The sequence below is a fragment of the Anthonomus grandis genome, chromosome 4, assembly GCF_022605725.1.
Source record: "Anthonomus grandis grandis chromosome 4, icAntGran1.3, whole genome shotgun sequence".
Lineage (NCBI taxonomy): Eukaryota > Metazoa > Arthropoda > Insecta > Coleoptera > Curculionidae > Anthonomus > Anthonomus grandis.
In genome coordinates, this window is record NC_065549.1 from 38,533,069 (window position 1) to 38,551,821 (window position 18,753).

The following is an 18,753-nucleotide window of genomic DNA, read 5'->3' on the forward strand; positions in this document are numbered from 1 at the left end:
TCCCCAAGGTCGTAGCTTTTACGATAGCCGAGATATGGCATTTTTGATGCCCATTTTTGGCCTCAAAAACGGACGTCGAAAACGACTTTTACAGGATTTTTAAAGTGCTCTCATTCCCTTAGTTCTGCTCGGATCCTGTTATAACCCGGTGTTTTCGTAATCTAGGTGATCAGAATAAGACGCTGGTATACATATTTTGATTTCGAAAAAAAATCAATTTTTGGTGAAAAAATTCGATACGGGGGGGTATACCCGAAAAATGAAAATACCCAAACTTTGAAGGTCGATATCTCGGCTTCTATGGGAGCTATCGGGAAAATTCCAATGGTTTTGTCTTAGTTTCGTCATTCTCAATCCAACGAGACCATCCGCAAGGTCGTAGCTTTTACCATAGCCGAGATATGGCATTTTTGATGCCCATTTTTGGCCTCAAAAACGGACGTCGAAAACGACTTTTACAGGATTTTTAAAGTGCTCTCATTCCCTTAGTTCTGCTCGGATCCTGTTATAACCCGGTGTTTTCGTAATCTAGGTGATCAGAATAAGACGCTGGTATACTTAGTTTGATTTCGAAAAAAATCAATTTTTGGTGAAAAAATTCGATACGGGGGGGTATACCCGAAAAATGAAAATACCCAAACTTTGAAGGTCGATATCTCGGCTTCTATGGGAGCTATCGGGAAAATTCCAACGGTTTTGTCTTAGTTTCGTCATTCTGAATCCAACGAGACCATCCGCAAGGTCGTAGCTTTTACGATAGCCGACATATGACATTTTTGATGCCCATTTTTGGCCTCAAAAACGGACGTCGAAAACGACTTTTTCAGGATTTTCAAAGTGCTCTCATTCCCTTAGTTCTGCTCGGATCCTGTTATAACCCGGTGTTTTCGTAATCTAGGTGATCAGAATAAGACGCTGGTATACATATTTTGATTTCGAAAAAAATCAATTTTTGGTGAAAAAATTCGATACGGGGGGGTATACTTGAAAAATGAAAATACCCAAACTTTGAAGGTCGATATCTCGGCTTCTATGGGAGCTATCGGGAAAATTCCAATGGTTTTGTCTTAGTTTCGTCATTCTCAATCCAACGAGACCATCCGCAAGGTCGTAGCTTTTACGATAGCCGAGATATGGCATTTTTGATGCCCATTTTTGGCCTCAAAAACGGACGTCGAAAACGACTTTTACAGGATTTTTAAAGTGCTCTCATTCCCTTAGTTCTGCTCGGATCCTGTTATAACCCGGTGTTTTCGTAATCTAGGTGATCAGAATAAGACGCTGGTATACATAGTTTGATTTCGAAAAAAATCAATTTTTGGTGAAAAAATTCGATACGGGGGGGTATACCCGAAAAATGAAAATACCCAAACTTTGAAGGTCGATATCTCGACTTCTATGGGAGCTATCGGGAAAATTCCAATGGTTTTGTCTTAGTTTCGTCATTCTCAATCCAACGAGACCATCCGCAAGGTCGTAGCTTTTACGATAGCCGAGATATGGCATTTTTGATGCCCATTTTTGGCCTCAAAAACGGACGTCGAAAACGACTTTTTCAGGATTTTCAAAGTGCTCTCATTCCCTTAGTTCTGCTCGGATCCTGTTATAACCCGGTGTTTTCGTAATCTAGGTGATCAGAATAAGACGCTGGTATACATATTTTGATTTCGAAAAAAATCAATTTTTGGTGAAAAAATTCCATACGGGGGGTATACCCGAAAAATGAAAATACCCAAACTTTGAAGGTCGATATCTCGGCTTCTATGGGAGCTATCGGGAAAATTCCAATGGTTTTGTCTTAGTTTCGTCATTCTCAATCCAACGAGACCATCCGCAAGGTCGTAGCTTTTACCATAGCCGAGATATGGCATTTTTGATGCCCATTTTTGGCCTCAAAAACGGACGTCGAAAACGACTTTTACAGGATTTTTAAAGTGCTCTCATTCCCTTAGTTCTGCTCGGATCCTGTTATAACCCGGTGTTTTCGTAATCTAGGTGATCAGAATAAGACGCTGGTATACATATTTTGATTTCGAAAAAAATCAATTTTTGGTGAAAAAATTCCATACGGGGGGTATACCCGAAAAATGAAAATACCCAAACTTTGAAGGTCGATATCTCGGCTTCTATGGGAGCTATCGGGAAAATTCCAATGGTTTTGTCTTAGTTTCGTCATTCTCAATCCAACGAGACCATCCGCAAGGTCGTAGCTTTTACGATAGCCGAGATATGGCATTTTTGATGCCCATTTTTGGCCTCAAAAAACACATCTCGTGAGAGTAAACGACTTTTTCAGGATTTTCAAAGTGCTCTCATTCCCTTAGTTCTGCTCGGATCCTGTTATAACCCGGTGTTTTCGTAATCTAGGTGATCAGAATAAGACGCTGGTATACATAGTTGATTTCGAAAAAAATCAATTTTTGGTGAAAAAATTTGATACGGGGGGGTATACCCGAAAAATGAAAATACCCAAACTTTGAAGGTCGATATCTCGGCTTCTATGGGAGCTATCGGGAAAATTCCAATGGTTTTGTCTTAGTTTCGTCATTCTCAATCCAACGAGACCATCCGCAAGGTCGTAGCTTTTACGATAGCCGAGATATGGCATTTTTGATGCCCATTTTTGGCCTCAAAAACGGACGTCGAAAACGACTTTTACAGGATTTTTAAAGTGCTCTCATTCCCTTAGTTCTGCTCGGATCCTGTTATAACCCGGTGTTTTCGTAATCTAGGTGATCAGAATAAGACGCTGGTATACATATTTTGATTTCGAAAAAAATCAATTTTTGGTGAAAAAATTCGATACGGGGAGTATAACCCGAAAAATGAAAATACCCAAACTTTGAAGGTCGATATCTCGGCTTCTATGGGAGCTATCGGGAAAATTCCAATGGTTTTGTCTTAGTTTCGTCATTCTCAATCCAACGAGACCATCCGCAAGGTCGTAGCTTTTACGATAGCCGAGATATGGCATTTTTGATGCCCATTTTTGGCCTCAAAAACGGACGTCGAAAACGACTTTTACAGGATTTTTAAAGTGCTCTCATTCCCTTAGTTCTGCTCGGATCCTGTTATAACCCCGTGTTTTCGTAATCTAGGTGATCAGAATAAGACGCTGGTATACTTAGTTTGATTTCAAAAAAAATCAATTTTGGTGAAAAAAATCGATACGGAGGGGTATACCCGAAAAATGAAAAACCCAAACTTTGAAGGTCGATATCTCGGCTTCTATGGGAGCTATCGGGAAAATTCCAATGGTTTTGTCTTAGTTTCGTCATTCTCAATCCAACGAGACCATCCGCAAGGTCGTAGCTTTTACGATAGCCGAGATATGGCATTTTTGATGCCCATTTTTGGCCTCAAAAACGGACGTCGAAAACGACTTTTACAGGATTTTTAAAGTGCTCTCATTCCCTTAGTTCTGCTCGGATCCTGTTATAACCCGGTGTTTTCGTAATCTAGGTGATCAGAATAAGACGCTGGTATACATATTTTGATTTCGAAAAAATCAATTTTTGGTGAAAAAATTCGATACGGGGGGTATACCCGAAAAATGAAAATACCCAAACTTTGAAGGTCGATATCTCGGCTTCTATGGGAGCTATCGGGAAATTCCAATGGTTTTGTCTTAGTTTCGTCATTCTCAATCCAACGAGACCATCCGCAAGGTCGTAGCTTTTACGATAGCCGAGATATGGCATTTTTGATGCCCATTTTTGGCCTCAAAAACGGACGTCGAAAACGACTTTTACAGGATTTTTAAAGTGCTCTCATTCCCTTAGTTCTGCTCGGATCCTGTTATAACCCGGTGTTTTCGTAATCTAGGTGATCAGAATAAGACGCTGGTATACATATTTTGATTTCGAAAAAATCAATTTTTGGTGAAAAATTCGATACGGGGGGGTATACCCGAAAAATGAAAATACCCAAACTTTGAAGGTCGATATCTCGGCTTCTATGGGAGCTATCGGGAAAATTCCAATGGTTTTGTCTTAGTTTCGTCATTCTCAATCCAACGAGACCATCCCGAAGGTCGTAGCTTTTACGATAGCCGAGATATGACATTTTTGATGCCCATTTTTGGCCTCAAAAACGGACGTCGAAAACGACTTTTTCAGGATTTTCAAAGTGCTCTCATTCCCTTAGTTCTGCTCGGATCCTGTTATAACCCGGTGTTTTCGTAATCTAGGTGATCAGAATAAGACGCTGGTATACATAGTTTGATTTCGAAAAAAATCAATTTTTGGTGAAAAAATTCGATACGGGGGGGTATACCCGAAAAATGAAAATACCCAAACTTTGAAGGTCGATATCTCGGCTTCTATGGGAGCTATCGGGAAAATTCCAATGGTTTTGTCTTAGTTTCGTCATTCTCAATCCAACGAGACCATCCGCAAGGTCGTAGCTTTTACGATAGCCGAGATATGACATTTTTGATGCCCATTTTTGGCCTCAAAAACGGACGTCGAAAACGACTTTTTCAGGATTTTCAAAGTGCTCTCATTCCCTTAGTTCTGCTCGGATCCTGTTATAACCCGGTGTTTTCGTAATCTAGGTGATCAGAATAAGACGCTGGTATACATATTTTGATTTCGAAAAAAATCAATTTTTGGTGAAAAAATTCGATACGGGGGGGTATACCCGAAAAATGAAAATACCCAAACTTTGAAGGTCGATATCTCGGCTTCTATGGGAGCTATCGGGAAAATTCCAATGGTTTTGTCTTAGTTTCGTCATTCTCAATCCAACGAGACCATCCGCAAGGTCGTAGCTTTTACGATAGCCGAGATATGACATTTTTGATGCCCATTTTTGGCCTCAAAAACGGACGTCGAAAACGACTTTTTCAGGATTTTCAAAGTGCTCTCATTCCCTTAGTTCTGCTCGGATCCTGTTATAACCCGGTGTTTTCGTAATCTAGGTGATCAGAATAAGACGCTGGCATACTTAGTTTGATTTCGAAAAAAATCAATTTTTGGTGAAAAAATTCGATACGGGGGGGGTATACCCGAAAAATGAAAATACCCAAACTTTGAAGGTCGATATCTCGGCTTCTATGGGAGCTATCGGGAAAATTCCAATGGTTTTGTCTTAGTTTCGTCATTCTCAATCCAACGAGACCATCCGCAAGGTCGTAGCTTTTACGATAGCCGAGATATGGCATTTTTGATGCCCATTTTTGGCCTCAAAAACAGACGTCGAAAACGACTTTTTCAGGATTTTCAAAGTGCTCTCATTCCCTTAGTTCTGCTCGGATCCTGTTATAACCCGGTGTTTTCGTAATCTAGGTGATCAGAATAAGACGCTGGCATACTTAGTTTGATTTCGAAAAAAATCAATTTTTGGTGAAAAAATTCGATACGGGGGGGTATACCCGAAAAATGAAAATACCCAAACTTTGAAGGTCGATATCTCGGCTTCTATGGGAGCTATCGGGAAAATTCCAATGGTTTTGTCTTAGTTTCGTCATTCTCAATCCAACGAGACCATCCGCAAGGTCGTAGCTTTTACGATAGCCGAGATATGGCATTTTTGATGCCCATTTTTGGCCTCAAAAACGGACGTCGAAAACGACTTTTTCAGGATTTTCAAAGTGCTCTCATTCCCTTAGTTCTGCTCGGATCCTGTTATAACCCGGTGGTTTCGTAATCTAGGTGATCAGAATAAGACGCTGGTATACATAGTTTGATTTCGAAAAAAATCAATTTTTGGTGAAAAAATTCGATACGGGGGGTTATACCCGAAAAATGAAAATACCCAAACTTTGAAGGTCGATATCTCGGCTTCTATGGGAGCTATCGGGAAAATTCCAATGGTTTTGTCTTAGTTTCGTCATTCTCAATCCAACGAGACCATCCGCAAGGTCGTAGCTTTTACGATAGCCGAGATATGGCATTTTTAATGCCCATTTTTGGCCTCAAAAACGGACGTCGAAAACGACTTTTACAGGATTTTTAAAGTACTCTCATTCCCTTAGTTCTGCTCGGATCCTGTTATAACCCGGTGTTTTCGTAATCTAGGTGATCAGAATAAGACGCTGGTATACATAGTTTGATTTCGAAAAAAATCAATTTTTGGTGAAAAAATTCGATACGGGGGGGTATACCCGAAAAATGAATATACCCAAACTTTGAAGGTCGATATCTCGGCTTCTATGGGAGCTATCGGGAAAATTCCAATGGTTTTGTCTTAGTTTTGTCATTCTGAATCCAACGAGACCATCCGCAAGGTCGTAGCTTTTACGGTAGCCGAGATATGGCATTTTTGATGCCCATTTTTGGCCTCAAAAACGGACGTCGAAAACGACTTTTACAGGATTTTTAAAGTGCTCTCATTCCCTTAGTTCTGCTCGGATCCTGTTATAACCCGGTGTTTTCGTAATCTAGGTGATCAGAATAAGACGCTGGTATACATAGTTTGATTTCGAAAAAAATCAATTTTTGGTGAAAAAATTCGATACGGGGGGGTATACCCGAAAAATGAAAATACCCAAACTTTGAAGGTCGATATCTCGGCTTCTATGGGAGCTATCGGGAAAATTCCAATAGTTTTGTCTTAGTTTCGTCATTCTCAATCCAACGAGACCATCCGCAAGGTCGTAGCTTTTACGATAGCCGAGATATGGAAAATTCCAATGGTTTTGTCTTAGTTTCGTCATTCTGAATCCAACGAGACCATCCGCAAGGTCGTAGCTTTTACGATAGCCGACATATGGCATTTTTGATGCCCATTTTTGGCCTCAAAAACGGACGTCGAAAACGACTTTTTCAGGATTTTCAAAGTGCTCTCATTCCCTTAGTTCTGCTCGGATCCTGTTATAAACCGGTGTTTTCGTAATCTAGGTGATCAGAATAAGACGCTAGTATACTTAGTTTGATTTCGAAAAAAATCAATTTTTGGTGAAAAAATTCGATACGGGGGGGTATACCCGAAAAATGAAAATACCCAAACTTTGAAGGTCGATATCTCGGCTTCTATGGGAGCTATCGGGAAAATTCCAATGGTTTTGTCTTAGTTTCGTCATTCTCAATCCAACGAGACCATCCGCAAGGTCGTAGCTTTTACGATAGCCGAGATATGGCATTTTTGATGCCCATTTTTGGCCTCAAAAACGGACGTCGAAAACGACTTTTACAGGATTTTTAAAGTGCTCTCATTCCCTTAGTTCTGCTCGGATCCTGTTATAACCCGGTGTTTTCGTAATCTAGGTGATCAGAATAAGACGCTGGTATACATAGTTTGATTTCGAAAATAATCAATTTTTGGTGAAAAAATTCCATACGGGGGGGTATGCCCGAAAAATGAAAATACCCAAACTTTGAAGGTCGATATCTCGGCTTCTATGGGAGCTATCGGTAAAAATTCCAATGGTTTTGTCTTAGTTTCGTCATTCTCAATCCAACGAGACCATCCGCAAGGTCGTAGCTTTTACGATAGCCGAGATATGACATTTTTGATGCCCATTTTTGGCCTCAAAAACGGACGTCGAAAACGACTTTTTCAGGATTTTCAAAGTGCTCTCATTCCCTTAGTTCTGCTCGGATCCTGTTATAACCCGGTGTTTTCGTAATCTAGGTGATCAGAATAAGACGCTGGTATACATAGTTATTTCGAAAAAAAATCAATTTTTGGTGAAAAAATTCGATACGGGGGGGTATACCCGAAAAATGAAAATACCCAAACTTTGAAGGTCGATATCTCGGCTTCTATGGGAGCTATCATCTAGGTGATCAGAATAAGACGCTGGTATACATATTTTAATTTCGAAAAATTCAATTTTTGGTGAAAAAATTCGATACGGGGGGGTATACCCGAAAAATGAAAATACCCAAACTTTGAAGGTCGATATCTCGGCTTCTATGGGAGCTATCGGGAAATTTTTAATGGTTTTGTCTTAGTTTCGTCATTTTCAATCCAACGAGACCATCCGCAAGGTCGTAGCTTTTACGATAGCCGAGATATGACATTTTTGATGCCCATTTTTGGCCTCAAAAACGGACGTCGAAAACGACTTTTTCAGGATTTTCAAAGTGCTCTCATTCCCTTAGTTCTGCTCGGATCCTGTTATAACCCGGTGTTTTCGTAATCTAGGTGATCAGAGTAAGACGCTGGCATACTTAGTTTGATTTCGAAAAAAATCAATTGTTGGTGAAAAAATTCGATACGGGGGGGTATACCCGAAAAATGAAAATACCCAAACTTTGAAGGTCGATATCTCGGCTTCTATGGGAGCTATCGGGAAATTTTTAATGGTTTTGTCTTAGTTTCGTCATTCTCAATCCAACGAGACCATCCGCAAGGTCGTAGCTTTTACGGTAGCCGAGATATGGCATTTTTGATGCCCATTTTTGGCCTCAAAAACGGACGTCGAAAACGACTTTTACAGGATTTTTAAAGTGCTCTCATTCCCTTAGTTCTGCTCGGATCCTGTTATAACCCGGTGTTTTCGTAATCTAGGTGATCAGAATAAGACGCTGGTATACATAGTTTGATTTCGAAAAAAATCAATTTTTGGTGAAAAAATTCGATACGGGGGGGTATACCCGAAAAATGAAAAAACCCAAACTTTGAAGGTCGATATCTCGGCTTCTATGGGAGCTATCGGGAAAATTCCAATGGTTTTGTCTTAGTTTTGTCATTCTAAATCCAACGAGACCATCCGCAAGGTCGTAGCTTTTACGGTAGCCGAGATATGGCATTTTTGATGCCCATTTTTGGCCTCAAAAACGGACGTCGAAAACGACTTTTACAGGATTTTTAAAGTGCTCTCATTCCCTTAGTTCTGCTCGGATCCTGTTATAACCCGGTGTTTTCGTAATCTAGGTGATCAGAATAAGACGCTGGTATACATAGTTTGATTTCGAAAAAAATCAATTTTTGGTGAAAAAATTCGATACGGGGGGGTATACCCGAAAAATGAAAATACCCAAACTTTGAAGGTCGATATCTCGGCTTCTATGGGAGCTATCGGGAAAATTCCAATGGTTTTGTCTTAGTTTCGTCATTCTCAATCCAACGAGACCATCCGCAAGGTCGTAGCTTTTACGATAGCCGAGATATGGCATTTTTGATGCCCATTTTTGGCCTCAAAAACGGACGTCGAAAACGACTTTTTCAGGATTTTCAAAGTGCTCTCATTCCCTTAGTTCTGCTCGGATCCTGTTATAACCCTTTGTTTTCGTAATCTAGGTGATCAGAATAAGACGCTGGTATACATAGTTTGATTTCGAAAAAAATCAATTTTTGCTGAAAAAATTCGATACGGGGGGGTATACCCGAAAAATGAAAATACCCAAACTTTGAAGGTCGATATCTCGGCTTCTATGGGAGCTATCGGGAAAATTCCAATGGTTTTGTCTTAGTTTCGTCATTCTCAATCCAACGAGACCATCCGCAAGGTCGTAGCTTTTACGATAGCTGAGATATGACATTTTTGATGCCCATTTTTGGCCTCAAAAACGGACGTCGAAAACGACTTTTTCAGGATTTTCAAAGTGCTCTCATTCCCTTAGTTCTGCTCGGATCCTGTTATAACCCGGTGTTTTCGTAATCTAGGTGATCAGAATAAGACGCTGGTATACATAGTTTGATTTCGAAAAAAATCAATTTTTGCTGAAAAAATTCGATACGGGGGGGTATACCCAAAAAATGAAAAAACCCAAACTTTGAAGGTCGATATCTCGGCTTCTATGGGAGCTATCGGGAAAATTCCAACGGTTTTGTCTTAGTTTCGTCATTCTGAATCCAACGAGACCATCCGCAAGGTCGTAGCTTTTACGATAGCCGACATATGACATTTTTGATGCCCATTTTTGGCCTCAAAAACAGACGTCGAAAACGACTTTTTCAGGATTTTCAAAGTGCTCTCATTCCCTTAGTTCTGCTCGGATCCTGTTATAACCCTTTGTTTTCGTAATCTAGGTGATCAGAATAAGACGCTGGTATACATAGTTTGATTTTGAAAAAAATCAATTTTTGGTGAAAAAATTCGATACGGGGGGGTATACCCGAAAAATGAAAATACCCAAACTTTGAAGGTCGATATCTCGGCTTCTATGGGAGCTATCGGGAAAATTCCAATGGTTTTGTCTTAGTTTCGTCATTCTCAATCCAACGAGACCATCCGCAAGGTCGTAGCTTTTACGATAGCCGAGATATGGCATTTTTGATGCCCATTTTTGGCCTCAAAAACGGACGTCGAAAACGACTTTTTCAGGATTTTCAAAGTGCTCTCATTCCCTTAGCTCTGCTCGGATCCTGTTATAACCCGGTGTTTTCGTAATCTAGGTGATCAGAATAAGACGCTGGCATACTTAGTTTGATTTCGAAAAAAATCAATTTTTGGTGAAAAAATTCGATACGGGGGGGTATACCCGAAAAATGAAAATACCCAAACTTTGAAGGTCGATATCTCGGCTTCTATGGGAGCTATCGGGAAAATTCCAATGGTTTTGTCTTAGTTTCGTCATTCTCAATCCAACGAGACCATCCGCAAGGTCGTAGCTTTTACGATAGCCGAGATATGGCATTTTTGATGCCCATTTTTGGCCTCAAAAACGGACGTCGAAAACGACTTTTACAGGATTTTTAAAGTGCTCTCATTCCCTTAGTTCTGCTCAGATCCTGTTATAACCCGGTGTTTTCGTAATCTAGGTGATCAGAATAAGACGCTGGTATACATAGTTTGATTTCGAAAAAAATCAATTTTTGGTGAAAAAATTCGATACGGGGGGGTATACCCGAAAAATGAAAATACCCAAACTTTGAAGGTCGATATCTCGGCTTCTATGGGAGCTATCGGGAAAATTCCAATAGTTTTGTCTTAGTTTCGTCATTCTCAATCCAACGAGACCATCCGCAAGGTCGTAGCTTTTACGATAGCCGAGATATGGAAAATTCCAATGGTTTTGTCTTAGTTTCGTCATTCTGAATCCAACGAGACCATCCGCAAGGTCGTAGCTTTTACGATAGCCGACATATGGCATTTTTGATGCCCATTTTTGGCCTCAAAAACGGACGTCGAAAACGACTTTTTCAGGATTTTCAAAGTGCTCTCATTCCCTTAGTTCTGCTCGGATCCTGTTATAAACCGGTGTTTTCGTAATCTAGGTGATCAGAATAAGACGCTGGTATACTTAGTTTGATTTCGAAAAAAATCAATTTTTGGTGAAAAAATTCGATACGGGGGGGGTATACCCGAAAAATGAAAATACCCAAACTTTGAAGGTCGATATCTCGGCTTCTATGGGAGCTATCGGGAAAATTCCAATGGTTTTGTCTTAGTTTCGTCATTCTCAATCCAACGAGACCATCCGCAAGGTCGTAGCTTTTACGATAGCCGAGATATGGCATTTTTGATGCCCATTTTTGGCCTCAAAAACGGACGTCGAAAACGACTTTTACAGGATTTTTAAAGTGCTCTCATTCCCTTAGTTCTGCTCGGATCCTGTTATAACCCGGTGTTTTCGTAATCTAGGTGATCAGAATAAGACGCTGGTATACATAGTTTGATTTCGAAAATAATCAATTTTTGGTGAAAAAATTCCATACGGGGGGGTATGCCCGAAAAATGAAAATACCCAAACTTTGAAGGTCGATATCTCGGCTTCTATGGGAGCTATCGGTAAAAATTCCAATGGTTTTGTCTTAGTTTCGTCATTCTCAATCCAACGAGACCATCCGCAAGGTCGTAGCTTTTACGATAGCCGAGATGTGACATTTTTGATGCCCATTTTTGGCCTCAAAAACGGACGTCGAAAACGACTTTTTCAGGATTTTCAAAGTGCTCTCATTCCCTTAGTTCTGCTCGGATCCTGTTATAACCCGGTGTTTTCGTAATCTAGGTGATCAGAATAAGACGCTGGTATACATAGTTATTTCGAAAAAAATCAATTTTTGGTGAAAAAATTCGATACGGGGGGGTATACCCGAAAAATGAAAATACCCAAACTTTGAAGGTCGATATCTCGGCTTCTATGGGAGCTATCGGGAAAATTCCAATGGTTTTGTCTTAGTTTCGTCATTCTCAATCCAACGAGACCATCCGCAAGGTCGTAGCTTTTACGATAGCCGAGATATGGCATTTTTGATGCCCATTTTTGGCCTCAAAAACGGACGTCGAAAACGACTTTTACAGGATTTTTAAAGTGCTCTCATTCCCTTAGTTCTGCTCGGATCCTGTTATAACCCGGTGTTTTCGTAATCTAGGTGATCAGAATAAGACGCTGGTATACATAGTTTGATTTCGAAAATAATCAATTTTTGGTGAAAAAATTCCATACGGGGGGGTATGCCCGAAAAATGAAAATACCCAAATTTTGAAGGTCGATATCTCGGCTTCTATGGGAGCTATCGGTAAAAATTCCAATGGTTTTGTCTTAGTTTCGTCATTCTCAATCCAACGAGACCATCCGCAAGGTCGTAGCTTTTACGATAGCCGAGATATGACATTTTTGATGCCCATTTTTGGCCTCAAAAACGGACGTCGAAAACGACTTTTTCAGGATTTTCAAAGTGCTCTCATTCCCTTAGTTCTGCTCGGATCCTGTTATAACCCGGTGTTTTCGTAATCTAGGTGATCAGAATAAGACGCTGGTATACATAGTTATTTCGAAAAAAATCAATTTTTGGTGAAAAAATTCGATACGGGGGGGTATACCCGAAAAATGAAAATACCCAAACTTTGAAGGTCGATATCTCGGCTTCTATGGGAGCTATCATCTAGGTGATCAGAATAAGACGCTGGTATACATATTTTAATTTCGAAAAATTCAATTTTTGGTGAAAAAATTCGATACGGGAGGGTATACCCGAAAAATGAAAATACCCAAACTTTGAAGGTCGATATCTCGGCTTCTATGGGAGCTATCGGGAAATTTTTAATGGTTTTGTCTTAGTTTCGTCATTTTCAATCCAACGAGACCATCCGCAAGGTCGTAGCTTTTACGATAGCCGAGATATGACATTTTTGATGCCCATTTTTGGCCTCAAAAACGGACGTCGAAAACGACTTTTTCAGGATTTTCAAAGTGCTCTCATTCCCTTAGTTCTGCTCGGATCCTGTTATAACCCGGTGTTTTCGTAATCTAGGTGATCAGAATAAGACGCTGGTATACATAGTTTGATTTCGAAAAAAATCAATTTTTGGTGAAAAAATTCGATACGGGGGGGTATACCCGAAAAATGAAAATACCCAAACTTTGAAGGTCGATATCTCGGCTTCTATGGGAGCTATCGGGAAAATTCCAATGGTTTTGTCTTAGTTTCGTCATTCTCAATCCAACGAGACCATCCGCAAGGTCGTAGCTTTTACGATAGCCGAGATATGGCATTTTTGATGCCCATTTTTGGCCTCAAAAACGGACGTCGAAAACGACTTTTACAGGATTTTTAAAGTGCTCTCATTCCCTTAGTTCTGCTCGGATCCTGTTATAACCCGGTGTTTTCGTAATCTAGGTGATCAGAATAAGACGCTAGTATACTTAGTTTGATTTCGAAAAAAATAAATTTTTGGTGAAAAAAATCGATACGGAGGGGTATACCCGAAAAATGAAAAAACCCAAATTTTGAAGGTCGATATCTCAGCTTCTATGGGAGCTATCGGGAAAATTCCAATGGTTTTGTCTTAGTTTCGTCATTCTGAATCCAACGAGACCATCCGCAAGGTCGTAGCTTTTACGATAGCCGAGATATGACATTTTTGATGCCCATTTTTGGCCTCAAAAACGGACGTCGAAAACGACTTTTTCAGGATTTTCAAAGTGCTCTCATTCCCTTAGTTCTGCTCGGATCCTGTTATAACCCGGTGTTTTCGTAATCTAGGTGATCAGAATAAGACGCTGGTATACATAGTTTGATTTCGAAAAAAAATCAATTTTTGGTGAAAAAATTCGATACGGGGGGGTATACCCGAAAAATGAAAATACCCAAACTTTGAAGGTCGATATCTCGGCTTCTATGGGAGCTATCGGGAAAATTCCAATGGTTTTGTCTTAGTTTCGTCATTCTCAATCCAACGAGACCATCCGCAAGGTCGTAGCTTTTACGATAGCCGAGATATGGCATTTTTGATGCCCATTTTTGGCCTCAAAAACGGACGTCGAAAACGAATTTTACAGGATTTTTAAAGTGCTCTCATTCCCTTAGTTCTGCTCGGATCCTGTTATAACCCGGTGTTTTCGTAATCTAGGTGATCAGAATAAGACGCTGGTATACTTAGTTTGATTTCGAAAAAAATCAATTTTTGGTGAAAAAAATCGATACGGAGGGGTATACCCGAAAAATGAAAAAACCCAAACTTTGAAGGTCGATATCTCAGCTTCTATGGGAGCTATCGGGAGAATTTTAACGGTTTTGTCTTAGTTTCGTCATTCTGAATCCAACGAGACCATCCGCAAGGTCGTAGCTTTTACGATAGCCGAGATATGGCATTTTTGATGCCCATTTTTGGCCTCAAAAACGGACGTCGAAAACGACTTTTACAGGATTTTTAAAGTGCTCTCATTCCCTTAGTTCTGCTCGGATCCTGTTATAACCCGGTGTTTTCGTAATCTAGGTGATCAGAATAAGACGCTGGTATACATAGTTTGATTTCGAAAATAATCAATTTTTGGTGAAAAAATTCCATACGGGGGGGTATGCCCGAAAAATGAAAATACCCAAACTTTGAAGGTCGATATCTCGGCTCTCTATGGGAGCTATCGGTAAAAATTCCAATTGGTTTTTGTCTTAGTTTCGTCCATTCTCAATCCAACGAGACCATCCGCAAGGTCGTAGCTTTTACGATAGCCGAGATATGACATTTTTTGATGCCCATTTTTGGCCTCAAAAACGGACGTCGAAAACGACTTTTTCAGGATTTTCAAAGTGCTCTCATTCCCTTAGTTCTGCTCGGATCCTGTTATAACCCGGTGTTATTCGTAATCTAGGTGATCAGAATAAGACGCTGGTATACATAGTTATTTCGAAAAAAATCAATTTTGGTGAAAAAATTCGATACGGGGGGGTATACCCCGAAAAATGAAAATACCCAAACTTTGAAGGTCGATATCTCGGCTTCTATGGGAGCTATCGGGAAAATTCCAATGGTTTTTGTCTTAGTTTCGTCATTCTCAATCCAACGAGACCATCCGCAAGGTCGTAGCTTTTACGATAGCCGAGATATGGCATTTTTGATGCCCATTTTTGGCCTCAAAAACGGACGTCGAAAACGACTTTTACAGGATTTTTAAAGTGCTCTCATTCCCTTAGTTCTGCTCGGATCCTGTTATAACCCGGTGTTTTCGTAATCTAGGTGATCAGAATAAGACGCTGGTATACATAGTTTGATTTCGAAAATAATCAATTTTTGGTGAAAAAATTCCATACGGGGGGGTATGCCCCGAAAAATGAAAATACCCAAACTTTGAAGGTCGATATCTCGGCTTCTATGGGAGCTATCGGTAAAAATTCCAATGGTTTTGTCTTAGTTTAGTCATTCTCAATCCAACGAGACCATCCGCAAGGTCGTAGCTTTTACGATAGCCGAGATATGACATTTTTGATGCCCATTTTTGGCCTCAAAAACGGACGTCGAAAACGACTTTTTCAGGATTTTCAAAGTGCTCTCATTCCCTTAGTTCTGCTCGGATCCTGTTATAACCCGGTGTTTTCGTAATCTAGGTGATCAGAATAAGACGCTGGTATACATAGTTATTTCGAAAAAAAATCAATTTTTGGTGAAAAAATTCGATACGGGGGGGTATACCCGAAAAATGAAAATACCCAAACTTTGAGGTCGATATCTCGGCTTCTATGGGAGCTATCATCTAGGTGATCAGAATAAGACGCTGGTATACATATTTTAATTTCGAAAAAATTCAATTTTTGGTGAAAAAATTCGATACGGGGGGTATACCCGAAAAATGAAAATACCCAAACTTTGAAGGTCGATATCTCGGCTTCTATGGGAGCTCATCGGGAAATTTTTAATGGTTTTGTCTTAGTTTCGTCATTTTCAATCCAACGAGACCATCCGCAAGGTCGTAGCTTTTACGATAGCCGAGATATGACATTTTTGATGCCCATTTTTGGCCTCAAAAACGGACGTCGAAAACGACTTTTTCAGGATTTTCAAAGTGCTCTCATTCCCTTAGTTCTGCTCGGATCCTGTTATAACCCGGTGTTTTCGTAATCTAGGTGATCAGAGTAAGACGCTGGCATACTTAGTTTGATTTCGAAAAAAATCAATTGTTGGTGAAAAAATTCGATACGGGGGGGGTATACCCGATAAAATGAAAATACCCAAACTTTGAAGGTCGATATCTCGGCTTCTATGGGAGCTATCATCTAGGTGATCAGAATAAGACGCTGGTATACATATTTTAATTTCGAAAAATTCAATTTTTGGTGAAAAAATTCGATACGGGGGGGTATACCCGAAAAATGAAAATACCCAAACTTTGAAGGTCGATATCTCGGCTTCTATGGGAGCTATCGGGAAATTTTTAATGGTTTTGTCTTAGTTTCGTCATTCTCAATTCCAACGAGACCATCCGCAAGGTCGTAGCTTTTACGATAGCCGAGATATGGCATTTTTTGATGCCCCATTTTTGGCCTCAAAAACGGACGTCGAAAACGACTTTTACAGGATTTTTAAAGTGCTCTCATTCCCTTAGTTCTGCTCGGATCCTGTTATAACCCGGTGTTTTCGTAATCTAGGTGATCAGAATAAGACGCTGGTATACATATTTTTGATTTCGAAAAAAATCAATTTTTGGTGAAAAAATTCGATACGGGGGGGTATACCCGAAAAATGAAAATACCCAAACTTTGAAGGTCGATATCTCGGCTTCTATGGGAGCTATCGGTAAAAATTCCAATGGTTTTGTCTTAGTTTCGTCATTCTCAATCCAACGAGACCATCCGCAAGGTCGTAGCTTTTACGATAGCCGAGATATGGACATTTTTGATGCCCATTTTTTGGCCTCAAAAACGGACGTCGAAAACGACTTTTTCAGGATTTTCAAAGTGCTCTCATTCCCTTAGTTCTGCTCAGGATCCTGTTATAACCCGGTGTTTTTCGTAATCTAGGTGATCAGAATAAGACGCTGGTATACTTAGTTTGATTTCGAAAAAAATCAATTTTTGGTGAAAAAATTCGATACGCGGGGGGTATACCCGAAAAATGAAAATACCCAAAACTTTGAAGGTCGATATCTCGGCTTCTATGGGAGCTATCGGGAGAATTCCAACGGTTTTGTCTTAGTTTCGTCATTCTGAATCCAACGAGACCATCCGCAAGGTCGTAGCTTTTACGATAGCCGAGATATGGCATTTTTGATGCCCATTTTTGGCCTCAAAAACGGACGTCGAAAACGACTTTTTACAGGATTTTTAAAGTGCTCTCATTCCCTTAGTTCTCGCTCGGATCCTGTTATAACCCGGTGTTTTCGTAATCTAGGTGATCAGAATAAGACGCTGGTATACATAGTTTGATTTCGAAAAAAATCAATATTTGGTGAAAAAAATTCGATACGGGGGGGGTATACCCGAAAAATGAAAATCCCCAAACTTTTGAAAGGTCGATACCTCAGCTTCTATGGGAGCTATCGGGAGAATTCCAACGGTTTTGTCTTAGTTTCGTCATTCTGAATCCAACGAGACCATCCGCAAGGTCGTAGCTTTTACGATAGCCGAGATATGACATTTTTGATGCCCATTTTTGGCCTCAAAAACGGACGTCGAAAACGACTTTTTCAGGATTTTCAAAGTGCTCTCATTCCCTTAGTTCTTGCTCGGATCCTGTTATAACCCGGTGTTTTCGTAATCTAGGTGATCAGAATAAGACGCTGGTATACATAGTTTGATTTCGAAAAAAATCAAATTTTGGTGAAAAAATTCGATACGGGGGGGTATACCCGAAAAATGAAAATACCCAAACTTTGAAGGTCGATATCTCGGCTTCTATGGGAGCTATCGGGAGAAATTCCAATGGTTTTGTCTTAGTTTCGTCATTCTCAATCCAACGAGACCATCCGCAAGGTCGTAGCTTTTACGATAGCCGAGATATGGCATTTTTGATGCCCATTTTTGGCCTCAAAAACAGACGTCGAAAACGACTTTTACAGGATTTTTAAAGTGCTCTCATTCCCTTAGTTCTGCTCGGATCCTGTTATAACCCAGTGTTTTCGTAATCTAGGTGATCAGAATAAGACGCTGGTATACTTAGTTTGATTTCGAAAAAAATCAATTTTTGGTGAAAAAATTCGATACGGGGGGGGTATACCCGAAAAATGAAAATACCCAAACTTTGAAGGTCGATATCTCGGCTTCTATGGGAGCTATCGGGAGAATTCCAACGGTTTTGTCTTAGTTTCGTCATTCTGAATCCAACGAAACCATCCGCAAGGTCGTAGCTTTTTACGATAGCCGAGATATGACATTTTTGATGCCCATTTTTGGCCTCAAAAACGGACGTCGAAAACGACTTTTTCAGGATTTTCAAAGTGCTCTCATTCCCTTAGTTCTGCTCGGATCCTGTTATAACCCGGTGTTTTCGTAATCTAGGTGATCAGAATAAGACGCTGGTTATACATAGTTTGATTTCGAAAAAAATCAATTTTTGGTGAAAAAATTCGATACGGGGGGTATACCCGAAAAAATGAAAATACCCAAACTTTGAAGGTCGATATCTCGGCTTCTATGGGAGCTATCGGGAGAATTCCAACGGTTTTGTCTTAGTTTCGTCATTCTGAAACTCTCACGCAGATGTGT